This window comes from Euphorbia lathyris, chromosome 10, assembly GCF_963576675.1.
Source record: "Euphorbia lathyris chromosome 10, ddEupLath1.1, whole genome shotgun sequence".
Classification (NCBI taxonomy): domain Eukaryota; kingdom Viridiplantae; phylum Streptophyta; class Magnoliopsida; order Malpighiales; family Euphorbiaceae; genus Euphorbia; species Euphorbia lathyris.
In genome coordinates, this window is record NC_088919.1 from 71,414,078 (window position 1) to 71,429,486 (window position 15,409).

The 15,409-nt window shown below is 35.3% G+C and overlaps 3 pseudogenes; all 3 read left to right on the forward strand.

Annotated features, from left to right (window-relative positions):
- The window catches only part of LOC136208212 (protein TIC 214-like), a 3,235-nt pseudogene extending 244 nt beyond the window's left edge, over window positions 1–2,991 (forward strand).
- LOC136208213 (protein TIC 214-like) lies at window positions 1,976–4,294 on the forward strand (annotated as a pseudogene).
- Window positions 4,295–4,388: 94 nt separating this feature from the next.
- On the forward strand, window positions 4,389–14,228 carry LOC136208214 (uncharacterized; annotated as a pseudogene).
- Window positions 14,229–15,409: the final 1,181 nt, after the last annotated feature.

The following is a 15,409-nucleotide window of genomic DNA, read 5'->3' on the forward strand; positions in this document are numbered from 1 at the left end:
AAAACTAAAGATAAAGACCAGTACTTACCTAAAACATACATCCCTTTTTGAACAGATCCTACCGGGGGAAAATGCAGTTTTTTTCATCCTCAATCCTAAATAAAACTTTTCGAAAATTTTTTAGAGAAATGTTTTTGATAAATAAAATTCATCTTATTCTTCTTATTACTAATTATCAAGAATTTGAAGCAAAAACGGATCTATTTAATAGTAATCCTGAATCATTTTTAAGAGAAATTGCTTATTTATTAAACTTAATTAATGAATTTGGCGGAAAATCAAAATCAAGTTTCAATTTTAAGGGACTCCCTTTTTTCCCAGATGACAATGAAGAAAAAATGGATTTAGAAAATCAAATAAAAATTCAAAAATTTTTATTTGATACAGTTATAGCGAATCCAAAAAAGAAAACAAGTAGAAAATTTTCTACTGGACTAAAAGAAATAAGTAAACAAGTTCCTCTATGGTCATACAAATTAATTGACGATTTGGAACAACAAGAGGGCAAAGATGATGCAGAAAACCTGGCGGACGATCATGAAATTCGGTCACGAAAAGCCAAACTTCTAAAGATGTTTAGTGATAATATAATTATTTTTAATGATAATAAAAAAATAATGATACTTACAATAACATCAAGGATACAAGGAATTCTGACCCAATATACATAGACCAAGTGACTTTCATACGTTATTCCCAACAATCGGACTTTCGTCGAGGCATAATAAAAGGCTCCATGCGAGCCCAACGACGTAAAATAACTATTTTTGAACTGTTTCAAGCAAATGTGCATTCTCCTGTTTTTTTGGACAGAATCAAAAAATCTTTTTTTTTACTTTTGATATTGATATTTCTGAACTGATGAAAAAAATGTTTATAAATTGTATGTGTAAAAACACAGAATTTAGATTTTCTAATTATACTTATCTAGAGAAAAAAATAAAACAAAGTAAGAAAAAAGAAGAGACCAAAAGAAAAGATAACAAAAGAGAGGACAAAGCACGAATAAAAATAGCAGAAACCTGGGATAGGATTTTTCTTGGGCAAGTACTAAGAGGTTGTGTTTTAGTAACCCAATCAAGTCTTAGCAAATATATTATCTTACCCTCATTAATACTAACTAAAAATATCATTCCTATATTATTTTTTCAAACTCCCGAATGGTCCCACGATGTAAAGGATTGGGGTAGAGAAATGCATGTTAAATGTACCTATAATGGAGTTCAATTATCAGAAAAATAATTTCCTAAAAATTGGTTAACAGGTGGGATTCAAATAAAGATCCTATTTCCTTTTCGTTTAAAATCTTGGCACAGATCGAAGGTAAAATTCCCTCATAAAAGTATAAAAAAAAAAAAGTAGAAGAAAGGGATTTTTGTTTTTTGACAGTTTGGGGAATGGAAGCGGAACTTCCTTTTGGTTCTCCCCGAAAACGGCTTTCACTTTTTAAACCCATCTTTAAAAAACTTGAAAAAAAAATTATAAAGATGAAAAAAAAAGGTTTTCGAGTTATAACAATTTTAGAAGAAAGAATAAAATTATTTCAAAATTTATCAAAAGAAAAAAAACATCGGGTCATCAAAAACATTTTTTTTAGACAAGAAATAATAAAGAAACTTTCAAAATCAAAAAGAAATAAAAAGTTTTTATCGGAATTTAGAGAAGTAGATGAATTAAATGAAAGTAAAAAAAAAAAATTCGATAATCAATAACAATAATCGAACTGTTTCTAAATTTTCCACCCCAACTCGCTATACCCTGTACAAATTATTCACTGATAGAACAAAAAATGAAAGATCTTTCTGCTAGAAGAAAGATAATTCGAAATCAAATAGAAAAAATTACAAAAGAAAAGGAAAAAAAAAATTAGAACCTCAGAAGTAAATATTAGTCCTAACAAAAGAAAAAAAAGTTATAATGCTAAAAAATTAAAATCATCAACCAATATTTCACACATATTAAAAAAAATGCTTGATTAGCGCGTAAATTTTACTTTTTTCTAAAATTTTGGATTGAAAAAATATACATAGATATCTTTTTAGGTATCATTAATATTCCAAGGCTCAATGCACAGCTTTTTCTTGAATCAATAAAAAAGATTATTACTAAATACATTTCCAATAATGAATCAAATCAAAAAAAATTGAAAAAACAAATAAAAAAAAATTTCACTTTATTTCGATTATAAAAAAGTCAAGAGATATTGCTGTTATTAATAATAATTCACAGATTTTTTGTGACATAGCTTTCTTATCACAAGAGTATGTATTTTACAAATTATCACAAACCCAAATTCTTAACTTATATAAGTTAAGATCGATCTTTCGATACCATAACCTTTTTCTTAAGAAGGAAATAAAAGATTATTTTAGAGCCCAAGGATTATTTAATCCGGAATTAAAAGAAAAAAAATTTCGAAAGTCTTTTTCTTTAATCAATCAATGGAAAAATTGGTTAAGAAGTCATTATCAATATAAATACGATTTATCTCAGTTTAGATGGTCTAGATTAATACCACAAAAATGTCGAAATGGAATCTCTCACCACCATATGGTTAAAAAGAAAAAATTAAGCAAATGGAATTTACATGAACAAGACCAATTAATTCATTATGAAAAAAAAAGGATTTTGAGGCAGACTTATTTGCGAATCAAAAAGAGAATTTTAAAAAACACTCTAGATATAATCTTTTATCATATAAATCTATTAATTATGAAAAAAAGACGGACTTCTTTATTTCCGAATCACCAACTACTCGAGAAGAGATTCTTTATAATTCCAACACAAATACAAGAATATTATTTGACATCTTAGAAGGTATTCCTATCAATAATTATCTAGCGGAAGATGATATTATCGATATAGAGAAAAGCCCAGATAGAAAATATTTTGATTGGCGAATTATCAATTTTTGTCTTAGAAAGAGGGTCGATATTGAGTCTTGGATCGATACCACCGGAAGCAACGATAAAAAAAAGACTAAGACTACAACTAATAAATACCAAATAATTGATAAAATTGATAAGAAAAAAATTGCTTTTCTTACAATTTACCAAGATCAAGAAATAAATTTATCCAATAAAAACCCCCTTTTTTTTTATTGGATGGGAATGAATGAAGAAATAAAAACGAGTCTCATATCGAATTTTGAACTTTGGTTCTTTCGAAAATTTGTGATACTTTACAACACATATAAGAGAAAACCATGGCCAATACCCATTCAATTTCTTCTTTTAAATTTTCATAGAAATGAAAATATTAGTAAAAATAAGAAAATTAATGGGAATAAAAGAGGCGACCTTTTTATATCTATACCATGGAATGAAAAAAAAATTATTGAATTAGAGAATCGAAATCACGAAGAAAAAGAATCTGACGACCAAATGGACTTTGGAGCAGTTTTCACAAATGAAGAAAAAGATATTGAAGAAGATTATATGGGATTCGATATGAAAAAACATATAAATAAAAAGCAAAACAAAAGTCATACGGAAGTAGAGCTTGATTTCTTCCTAAAAGAGTATTTATGTTTTCAATTAAGATGGACTGGTTCTTTAAATCAAAAAATAATTGATAATATCAAAGCATATTCTTTCCTGCTTAGACTGACAAATCCCCCAAAAATTATTATATCTTCTATTCAAAGGCAAGAAATAAATCTGAATATTATGATGGTTCAGAAAGATGTAACTCTTACAGAATTGATGAAAAAGAGAATATTGATTATCGAACCTGTCCGTCTGTCTGTAAAACCCGATGGACAATTTATTTTGTATCAAATGGTGGGTATCTTATTAGTTCATAAGAACAACGAACAAATTAATAAAAAATATAGAGAAAAAATCTATGTTGATAAAAATAATTTTACCGAATCTATTGAAAGACATCACAATATAATTGGAAATAGAGAAAAAAATGATTATGATTTACTTGTTCCTGAAACTATTTTATCCCTTAAACGTCGTAGAGAATTAAGAATTCGAATTTCTTTCAATTTACAAATTGAAAACGATATTCATATAAATACAGAAATTGTCAATGGGAATAACATAAAAAAAAGGCAGTCCCATTTTGGATAAAAGCAAACATTTTTGGAGAGAAAAAAAAAATTAAATTGCAATTTTTTGTGTGGCCCAATTTTCGATTAGAGGATTTAGCTTGTATGAATCGCTATTGGTTCGATACTAATAATGGAAGTAGGTTTAGTATGGTAAGGATATATATATATATATCCGCGCTTGAAATTTTAGTAAGGGTTATTTTTCATATATATATCCTAGCATATTTGGTCTAGTATATGAAAAGAAGGAGATAGACGCCTTATTCTTTTACACTCCATATTTCATTCTGGTACATAGAATTCAATCATGTATCAATTAGATCTAGAAATGAATCAATGGTATTTTTTTTTTTACTTTTTTTTTAGGTAGAATTTTTTTCTTCTTTGTAAGCGAAGAAATAGACCACATTGGGTTGATTAATTACAAATTTGGTCAAATAGAATTTTGAATTACTACCAAAGTAAATATTTTTGTGTATACCAAATTAAAATGAACTGACATTATTATTTATTAATAGAATACATTTCTTATTATTACTGATCAATAAAAAATATCTTAAACTTAAAACTAAAAAAAGGGGGTCCTTTTTTAGGGTAAAAAATTCATTCATTTCAGTGATTTCACAAAAAGAAAAAGACGAAAACAAGGGATCTGTTGAATTTCAAATAGTAAGTTTCACTAATAAGATACGAAGACTTACTTCACATTTGGAATTGCATAGAAAAGACTACTTATCTCAAAGAGGTTTGCGGAAAATTTTAGGAAAACGCCAACGACTGTTGGCTTATTTAGAAAAGAAAAATAGAGTACGTTATGAAGAATTAATTAGTCGGTTGGATATTCGGAAGTTAAAAGGAAGTTAAAAACTCGTTAATTTCTTAATTTGAAGAGTTTTGTTGAATTATGAATTATTTGATTTATTAGATCTTGAGATGAACTTCATAATTATTTTCGTATCGGGGTGTAGGGGCTGATCTACCTCATGGTTGGATAGACAAATGTTTGGATTTTTGCGATTATTTTTTAACAGGAGTTGCTGAATATCAAAACCTTATTACGCGAAATCCTATTTTTTTAGAACGAGTTGAAGGAGTAGGTATTGTTGGTGCGGAGGAAGCAATAAATTGGGGTTTATTGGGACCAATGCTACGAGCTTCCTGAGTACAATGGGATCTTCGTAAAGTTGATCATTATGAGTCTTACGACGAATTTGATTGGGAAGTCCAGTGGCAAACAGAAGGAGATTCATTAGCTCGTTATTTAGTCGGAATTGGTGAAATGATGGAATCTATAAAAATTATTCAACAGGCTCTCGAAGGAATTCCGGGCGGGCCCTATGAGAATTTAGAAACCCGACGTTTTGATAGAGAAAAGGATCCGGAATGGAACGATTTCGAATATCGATTCATTAGTAAAAAAACTTCGCCTACTTTTGAATTACCGAAACAAGAACTTTATGTCAGAGTGGAAGCCCCAAAAGGAGAATTAGGAATTTTTCTGATAGGGGATCAGAGCGGCTTTCCTTGGAGATGGAAAATTCGCGCGCCGGGTTTTAGCAATTTGCAAATTCTTCCTGAATTAGTTAAAAGAATGAAATTGGCTGATATTATGACAATACTAGGTAGTATAGATTTCATTATGGGAGAAGTTGATCGTTGAAATGATAATTGATACAACAGAACTACAAGCTATCCATCGTTTTTCTAGGTTCGAATCCTTAAACGAGGTCTATGGAATTATATGGGAGTTTGTTCCAATTTTGACTCTTGTATTGGGAATCACGATAAGCATACTAGTAATTGTATGGTTAGAAAGAGAAATATCCACAGGGATACAACAACGTATTGGACCCGAATATGCAGGTCCTTTAGGAGTTCTTCAAGCTCTAGCGGATGGTACAAAACTACTTTTCAAAGAGAATCTTTTTCCATCTAGGGGGGATACTCATTTATTCAGTATTGGACCATCTATAGCAGTCATATCAACTCTATTAAGCTATTCAGTAATTCCTTTTGGTTATCACTTTGTTTTAACTGATCTAAATATTGGTGTTTTTTTATGGATTGCCATTTCAAGTATTGCTCCCATTGGACTTCTTATGTCAGGATATGGATCAAATAATAAATATTCCTTTTTAGGTGGGCTACGAGCTGCTGCTCAATCATTAGTTATGGAATACCTTTAACTATTTGTGTGTTATCCATATCTCTACGTGCGATTCGTTGAAACAGAACTTTCTCGCTATTCCTTTCTTTTTGGGAAGAAAGCGAAATGAATTGAATAGATATCTTCATTTTTTATTCATCATTTGGGTTGATGAAGTAAATTGGATAGTTCTATGAGTGAAAGAAAACAACTTCGAAATTTGCAGTAAAAAAATTGAGACTCATTTCCTATGTACAAGAATAAAACAAAAATAAACATAAGAAAAGACTGTTTGCCCCAAGATTGGTTGGTTAGTCATCCTAGCTTGAAGCGGGCTCCAAAGATCAACTTTATGGAGTTTTCACTATCATTTATTAGGTATTCTCCATAGGTATTACCCTAATGCTAACAGGTGATTGAGCAAAAATGAGTGGATGGTTAGGAACACGAAGATACACAAAAGATTAGTAATAGAGATTTAAAAAATAATCGAAAAAGCTATTTCGACAAAAAGTATATTAATCGGGGCTTTAAGTTCGTAGAAATGATCAGGAAGTGCTCCCCATGATTCCAATCCAGAGTATGCTCCTACCCAACAATTAAAGAACTGACTATCCGGAGAATGGTTGAATTGTAGAAAACCGAAAAGATGACCTAGCCGCCATCCCACCACCGTCCTCGCCGCTGCATTCTTCCTGCGGCCATGGCAGATTCCGATTTCGCAATTGCCCATCTCTTCGAGAGATCCTCCTTTGCCAAGACTTGCTCCACTCCAAAACCCCCATCTCAATCGCGGCTCCCTTCCTTTGCCGCTGTGGTTAGCAAAAACACCATCCCAACCGCCGTCCCTGCGCCGGCAAGCCCTCTAATCTCTGAAGAGGGAGGCTTCAAAGCTATCAGAATTCAGCAGTCAATCTATGACGAGAGAATCAAGTCCTTTGAGCATTCGGTTATTGGGAGACTGTCTCTGTCAAAGGGCGAGCGCCCATGGAAGCACCCTGAGCTCAAAGGTAAGCTGAACCAAATATGGCAGAGGAGTATGGACTGGAAACTTATATCCCTCGGTAAGGGCTTTTATCACATAATTATGCCTAGCGCAGCAGCTCTTCAGTCAGTATGGAGCCTTGGTGCAATCCCCCTGAAGCCTGGAATCATGAGATTTTCCCCATGGACTCCTGGATTCAATCCTGATCTGCACAAAGCTTCCTCTGCACAGGTATGGGTCCGTCTCTATAACCTCCCTTGGGAATTCTGGGATCCCCGTATCCTTGCTAGCATTGCCCGTGTAGTAGGAATCCCGGTTCGTTTTGACCATAACACAGTGAATGGAGAGTTCGGGCACTATGCCAGAATTCTAATTGATATTGATCTTGCCAAAGATCTACAATCTAAAATTCGAGTAGACACTGATGCGAGAAAACAATGGCTGTATGTAGAATACGAACATTTACCGGCTATCTGCTCTGTCTGTGCTAATATTGGACATACAGCTGCACAATGCCGCAAAAACAACATGAATCAATATGCAAAACCCCAACAACGGGAAGGAAAACAGGCTGCTCAGGCTAAACACCACAAATTTGAGGATCCTATCGCCTCAACCAGCAAAATTATCCCAAAAGAGACACGGGCCTTTGCCTCAAATGAGGAAAATTTGCAAATTGTTATCCATAAACCCGTACAACGGAACACAGAAGCAGAGAACAACAAATGGGGGGATGCTTGTGAAGACAGCAGTTCCCAATCTGATCAAGAGGCTCAAGGACAAAGGCAAACACAGACAGACATCGAAAACCAAATGGTGGTTCAATCAATTGAGCAGGCGCAACAGACTCAAGATAACAGTGAGGCGACTGATCAGGAGTTCAGTGGGCAGTTACAGATTCATGAAACCATCACTAAGCATCTAATGGACTCTCCCGGGGATCTAGAGTGGGCAAAGGAAATATGGAAAAACAGAGTGATCATTCCTGCGGAATCAGATGAATCTCCTTGGACTAGCAATGTCAAAAAAAAGAAGAAATCTTCTTCAGCTTCAACATACAGAGAAGCTCGTGCCAAGAGGCAGAGCAGGACCCCCCTCCGATATCAATGATCATCATGTATTGGAATTGCAGAGGTCTTGGTAACCTCCGTACACAGCGAGCTCTTCGCCTTTTATGTAAAGTTAACCATCCTGACATCCTGTGCGTTGCCGAACCAATGGTGGACTTTGATCAGATTCATCACTATCTCTGGGCCTCGCTCAATCTGCAACTAATTGCTCAAAATAATCGAAATTCAATTTGGTTTTTTGCTAACATTGGCGCTCCCTCGATGCCCCAAGTGATTAGCTCTTATGAACAGCACATTACGGTCAGCTATCTTTCTCAAGGTAAAGACCTTCTCTTATCCTTTGTATATGGCAGCACCTCAGCTATAACTCGGAGGGATCTTTGGGCTTCTCTCTTAACTTTGCACAGTGATAGTAATTGGCTTGTAATAGGGGATTTTAATGCTGTTACTGGTTCCCACGAGAAAACCGGAAGAAGCCCTTCTAGAAGCTCTTGCTTAGAATTCAGAAATTTTATTGATAATGGCGGTCTAGTGGAGGTTAATACCACGGGAAATCAGTTCACGTGGACTAATGGGCGTCATGGTACGGAGCATGTTGAATGCCGCCTTGACAGAGCTTTGGTAAATGAGAACTTTGTTGACTCTTGGGATTGTATTGCAGGTGTTGCCCTTGCCCGCCACAGGTCGGATCACTGCCCATTAATAGTTAGCTGTTCTTCGGGGGTTGTCAACAGATCCAGATTCAGATTTCTCTCCATGTGGTTAACACACAGCTCGCTTAGAGATGTTATTGCTACTCACTGGTCACAGACCCACATTTCCTTACCGCCGACTCAGCTCCTCATGCACAAACTGAAATTATTACGGCCTGTGCTAAAGAACTGGAATAGAAATGTTTTTGGGAGAATTTCGAGTAAAATTGAGGAGGCGAAATCCAAGCTTGAGTCGATCCAGCTAGAAATTTCGAGCTTAGGAATTACCCCTGAAAGAGCCAGCCGACATAACCAAGCTCATGAGGACCTTGATTTAACACTTCAGAGGCAGGAGCTCCTCTTTAGAGATCAAAGCAGAGTCAAATGGTTAAAGGCGGGGGATCGCAATTCCTCTTTTTTCCACCGATGCGCGAAAATGAAAAAGATTCAGTCAAGCTTAGATGCGTTAACCATTGATGGTGTTCGATCTACAGATGAGAATGAAATTGCACAGCATGTCATCGAATACTACTCTGGGTTGTTTACTGGTAACATCAATCCCGTTGACCTGAGCCCTGTGAATGACGTGATCCCAAGCCTTGTTTCAGCTGACGACAATGACTCCTTAATAAGGCGACCTTCGCCAGAGGAAATTAAAGCAGCGGTTTTTAGCTTAGATGGAGATAGCTCCCCAGGTCCTGACGGCTTTTGAGGACTCTTTTATCAAGCATTCTGGAACATCATTGGTCAGGATGTATGCAACATGGTGATTAGCTTCTTCAACTCAGGTTACATTCTTCCTAGTTTGAACTCCAATCTTATGGCCCTTATTCCGAAACTGAATGATGCAAATGTTATTTCTCAATTTCGCCCTATTGTGATGGGCAATTTCAGCTACAAAATCATAGCAAAAATTCTGGCTGACAGGCTGTCACCTATTGCTGCGAGAATTGTGTTAGTTAATCAATTCGGCTTTATCCATGGTAGAAGTATCCATCACTGTATTACTGCTGCCTCTGAGGGGGTTAATATGCTTGATAAGAAGTGTTTTGGGGGAAACATGGCTCTTAAAATTGATATCAAAAAGGCATTTGACACGCTTGACTGGAATTTCCTTCTGTCAGTATTGGAAGCTTTTGGCTTCTCTCTTACCTTTCGGGATTGGATACTGTCCATCCTAGCTTCGGCTAAAATTTCAGTACTTCTGGGCGGTAATCCAAAAGGCTACTTTGGCTGCTCCTGTGGTGTCCGTCAAGGGGACCCCCTCTCCCCAATTCTGTTTGGAATTGCAGAAGACTTTTTCAGTAGGTGGTTATCCAGACTCGAAACGGATGGTAGTTTTGCCTGCATGAGGTACGGCAATGGTAACTCTTTCCCCTCTCATCTCCTATATGCGGATGATATGCTCTTGTTCGGTAAGGCAACTGTGAGAAATGTGAAAAGTATCAAAAGTCTATTCAATGTTTATGAGAAGCTTTCGGGTCAGGCTGTTAGTTGGGAAAAATCGGCTATTTACTTTGGATCCACCGTTATTGGCAGCAGGCGTATGAGAATATCCTCGATCCTTGGCATCCGGCCTGCCCACTTGCCTTTTAACTATCTTGGTGTGCCCCTATTTAAGGGTGCCCCAAAGAAAAGGTATCTTCTGCCGCTCGCTGACCGTTTTTTAGCAAAGTTTAGCTCCTGGAAAGGACACTCTCTCTCCATGGCTGGCAGACTCACCCTGATCAAATCCTCAATTACTGGGGCTTTAATTCATTCTATGATGATATACAAATGGCCTATGGGAGTCCTGAACACCATCAACAAAGCAATCAGAAACTTTTTATGGACCGATGATAAAGACTCTCGCAAGCTAATTACAGTACCGTGGGAAACTTGCTGCAAGAGTATCGACGCGGGAGGCTTGGGCATAAAGCACCTGTCCTGGTTCAACCATAGCCTTCTGGCAAAATTCTGCTGGGATTTGCTGCAGGGGAATAACTTTATAATCGACCTCTTAAAATCTCGCCTTCTGACTAGCTCCGGACAGCCCAGAAACTACATCTGTAACTCAACGATTTGGAGCTCCTGTAGGACAATCTTCTCAGAGATCAGGAATCAATCTAGTTGGTGGATTGGTGAAGTTTCTCAGCTGAATTTCTGGACTGGCCATTGGATTAAACCTCCAATCGCTGATCAATTGGAAATCCCTCCCAGATTACAGGCTAATTATGTTGAGACTGTTGAAGAGTATCTCAATGAGGAAAACTGGGAAAACATCCATTTCTTAGCTGATAATTTGCAGTCAGAAATCAGGCGTATTAAACGCGGCCTTGACCCAACAGACACTTGTTATTGGACGCTTTCTCCTTCAGGAATCATCACGACCAAAGAGTTCTACAAGCACCTTTCTGATTCTCCTTCGTCTGAATGGGGAAAACGGATTTGGACTAATTTTATCCCGCCCCGCAGGTCCTTTGTGTGTTGGCTTTCGCTGCATAATAAACTCTCTGTGCAGATATTGCTTCAGCAACGCGGATTCCATCTAGCCAGCCGTTGTGAGCTTTGCAAATGCAGTGAGGAATCCATTGATCACTTGCTTGTCCACTGTTCCTTTGCGAAGAATTCCTGGAATTTGGTCGGCCGGTTACTCTCAACGGTAATCTCTTGCTCGGGTACATTCTCATCCTTTTTTATGTGCTTGCTGCAGCGGAATTTTTCGAAGTAAAAAACCAGGCTCTGGCGAACAGCTATCATCACGGTTCCTTGGCTACTTTGGCGTCTAAGAAACAAGGCAATCTTTGACAGTGATCTCCCTTCAATCCAAATGGTTCCGACTTTGATTACCCACTATGTCAAGGAAATCTGCAATCTTGACCCGAAACCGATCAGGCCACCAGCTGCACCAAATTTCACCCTTGTGCGATGGCTACCGCCTCCTGCAGGATGGATAAAGGTGAACACTGATGGTTCAGCCAATGGATCCCCCGGCCCAGTAAGCTCCGGTGGCATTTTTCGGAACTACAGGGGATTTTCTAAGGGATGCTTCGCCTTTCCAATCTCTAGCGCCCACGCTCACATCACGGAGCTGAAAGCAGTAATGTTTGCAATTGAATTAGCGTGGGAGAAAGAATGGACGAATTTGTGGATCGAATCAGACTCAACCTTTATTGTTGATCTGTTAAATAGGCGCTCTACTGTAGTCCCTTGGACTATCAGATAAGACTGGCTCAAAACTCTTGCTCTCTGCAGGAACATGACCATCCGAATATCACATATCTTCCGAGAAGGCAACCAACCGGCGGACGCCTTAGCTAACTTCGGCCTCAATTCCTCCGGCATCACATGGTGGCCCTCTGCGCCATCCTTTTGCTCTTCTTTTATTATTAATGATCGTTTGAACCTTTTTTATTTACGCTATTCCTAGTCTCTTGTACACACACTCTTCTATTCTTTTAATTTATTACATTAGGGCTTGGAATTGGTGGAGGCCTGGGGTGCCGACCTAGTTGAGATGTCAGGCTAACTCAACTCCTCGTTCCAGATTCTTATTAAAAAAAAAACTGACTATCCGGAACGAAATAATCCTTTCCTTTTTTTAACCCCTTTTTTTTCGTTTTTTCAGAAAGAAGAATAAGAACGAAAAAAAAGAATAGAATTACAATGGAAAAATCAATCTTTTTTTTATTCTTTTCTCCTATATCGATATTCAGAGAGATAGAATTTGTCGGAATATTTTCGTAATCGAAAACGATAGGTTGAAATATCTATTGGTATTTTAACAAGGAATTTTACAAAGAGTATTTTATTGAAGAATTAAAGTTATTACTCAAGAAATAAAAATTGAAATTATTAAAGGATGAGATCAATTCCGAAGTACTTTTGGAGTTTTAGTATTATAACAGATAGAATTTCATTGCTCGAATTTTGGAACGTCGATAGATTTGGTTTTATTTTGATCCGATCTATTCTACAAATATATCAAAATAAATAATACAATCAATCTGGTCCTTAAATTTATTTCTGGACTTCGAGGAGCCGTATGAGGTAAGAATCTCATGTACGGTTCTGTAATAGCGATGGTAATAGTGATGTTATCATCGACTATGATTAGCTAATAGTTCAAGTACAATTGATATAGTTGAGGCCCAATCAAAATCTGGTTTTTGGGGGTGGAATTTGTGGCGTCAACCACTAGGATTTTTTATTTTTTTTATTTCTTCTCTAGCAGAATGTGAAAGATTACCTTTTGATTTGCCAGAAGCAGAAGAAGAATTAGTAGCAGGTTATCAAACGGAATATTCAGGTATCAAATTTGGTTTATTTTATATTGCTTCCTATCTAAACTTATTAGTTTCTTCATTATTTGTAACAGTTCTTTACTTGGGCGGTTGGAATATTTCTATTCCGTATATATTCGTTCATGAGTTTTTTGAAATAAATAACATAAGCGGAGTCGTTGGAGCAACAATTGGTATCTTTATTACATTGGTTAAAACTTATTTGTTCTTGTTCATTCCTATCATAACAAGATGGACTTTACCGAGACTAAGAATGGACCAACTTTTAAATCTTGGATGGAAATTTCTTTTACCTATTTCTCTCGGTAATCTATTATTAACAACCTCGTTTCAACTCCTTTCACTACAAAGGAAAAGCATAATAAAAAAAGACAAGTATAATTCTAATAATAATCAAAAAAGAAAAGTCTAATAAAAGAATATTATGAGTTGTCTTCAAATCAAACAAGAGAAAAAAAATAAAGATAAAATTATTCATAAAAATTCACGCTATGTTTCCCATGGTAACTGGGTTCATGAATTATGGGCAACAAACCATACGAGCCGCAAGGTACATTGGTCAAAGTTTCATGATTACCTTATCCCATGCAAATCGTTTACCTGTAACTATTCAATATCCTTATGAAAAATTAATAACATCAGAGCATTTCCGCGGTGGAATCCATTTTGAATTTGATAAATGCATTGCTTGTGAAGTATGTGTCCGTGTATGTCCTATAGATCTGCCTGTTGTTGATTGGAAATTGGAAACTGACATTCGAAAGAAATGGTTGCTAAATTACAGTATTGATTTCCGAATCTGTATATTTTGCGGCAACTGTGTTGAGTATTGTCCAACAAATTGTTTATCAATGACGGAAGAATACGAGCTTTCTACTTATGATCGTCATGAATTGAATTATAATCAAATTTCTTTGGGTCGTTTACCAATGTCAGTAGTTGACGATTATAAGATTCGAACAATTTTCAATTCAACTAAAAAAAGAGTATAAAAACCACTTTGATTGATTAAAAAGTACAATTATTAAACTAAAAAAACGAAAATTATGTTTTGATTTAAAGGTATGGAAGGGGGTTTCTTGGTCAATGACTCCAAAAATTCGAAATTCCAACTATTGATTTGATTGATGAAAATTGCATCGAAACTTAATTTGGATTGACAATCTATTAATATATCTATAACTCTATGCATAATGGATAGTTATTTCGAGAATCTAATTTCGAATGTCTTTTTCAAGAAAGAATGAAATTAGTACAATAGTTGTACATATAGTAATTATCTACACCCCTTCGGACTTCAAATTAAGGGCCTATAATATTCTATATTTTCTATTTTATATTCTAAAATTCTATTATAAAAAATAGCAAAAAAAGGAATATAAAATATAAAAAAGGTTTTTCTGGTCAAGTCAATAAGGTCATGAAGAAACAATTCAAGTTTTTTATTTCTTATTTTACGTGCAATGGATTTACCTGGACTAATACACGATTTTCTTTTAGTCTTTCTGGGATTAGGTCTTATATTAGGAGGTTTAGGGGTAGTATTATTTACCAACCCAATTTTTTCTGCCTTTTCATTAGGATTCGTTCTTGTTTGTATATCTTTATTTTATATTTTAGCAAACTCTCATTTTGTAGCTGCTGCACAGCTCCTTATTTATGTGGGAGCTATAAATGTTTTAATTATATTTGCCGTAATGTTCATGAATGGTTCAGAATATTACAAAGATTTTAATCTTTGGACTGTTGGAAATGGGGTTACTTCCTTAGTTTGTACAAGTATTTTTGTTTCACTAATTACTATTATTCCAGATACGTCATGGTACGAAATTATTTGGACTACAACAACAAATCAGATTATAGAACAAGATTTGATAACTAATGGTCAACAAATTGGAATTCATTTAGCAACAGATTTTTTTCTTCCATTTGAGTTCATTTCAATAATTCTTTTAGTTGCTTTGATAGGTGCGATTGTTGTGGCTCGCCAGTAAGAAATTTTTCGAATTAGTAATCAAAATTAAAACTGTTTTCTATGTTATCACATCTATTTTCCTTCAATTCTATTTAAAGATTATTTATGTTATGTATAAATTCTTTTATTTCATCTATTATCCATAGATTTTCGATTTTTTGGTTATGTACGTATGATATTCTTAATTCTAGTCAATCT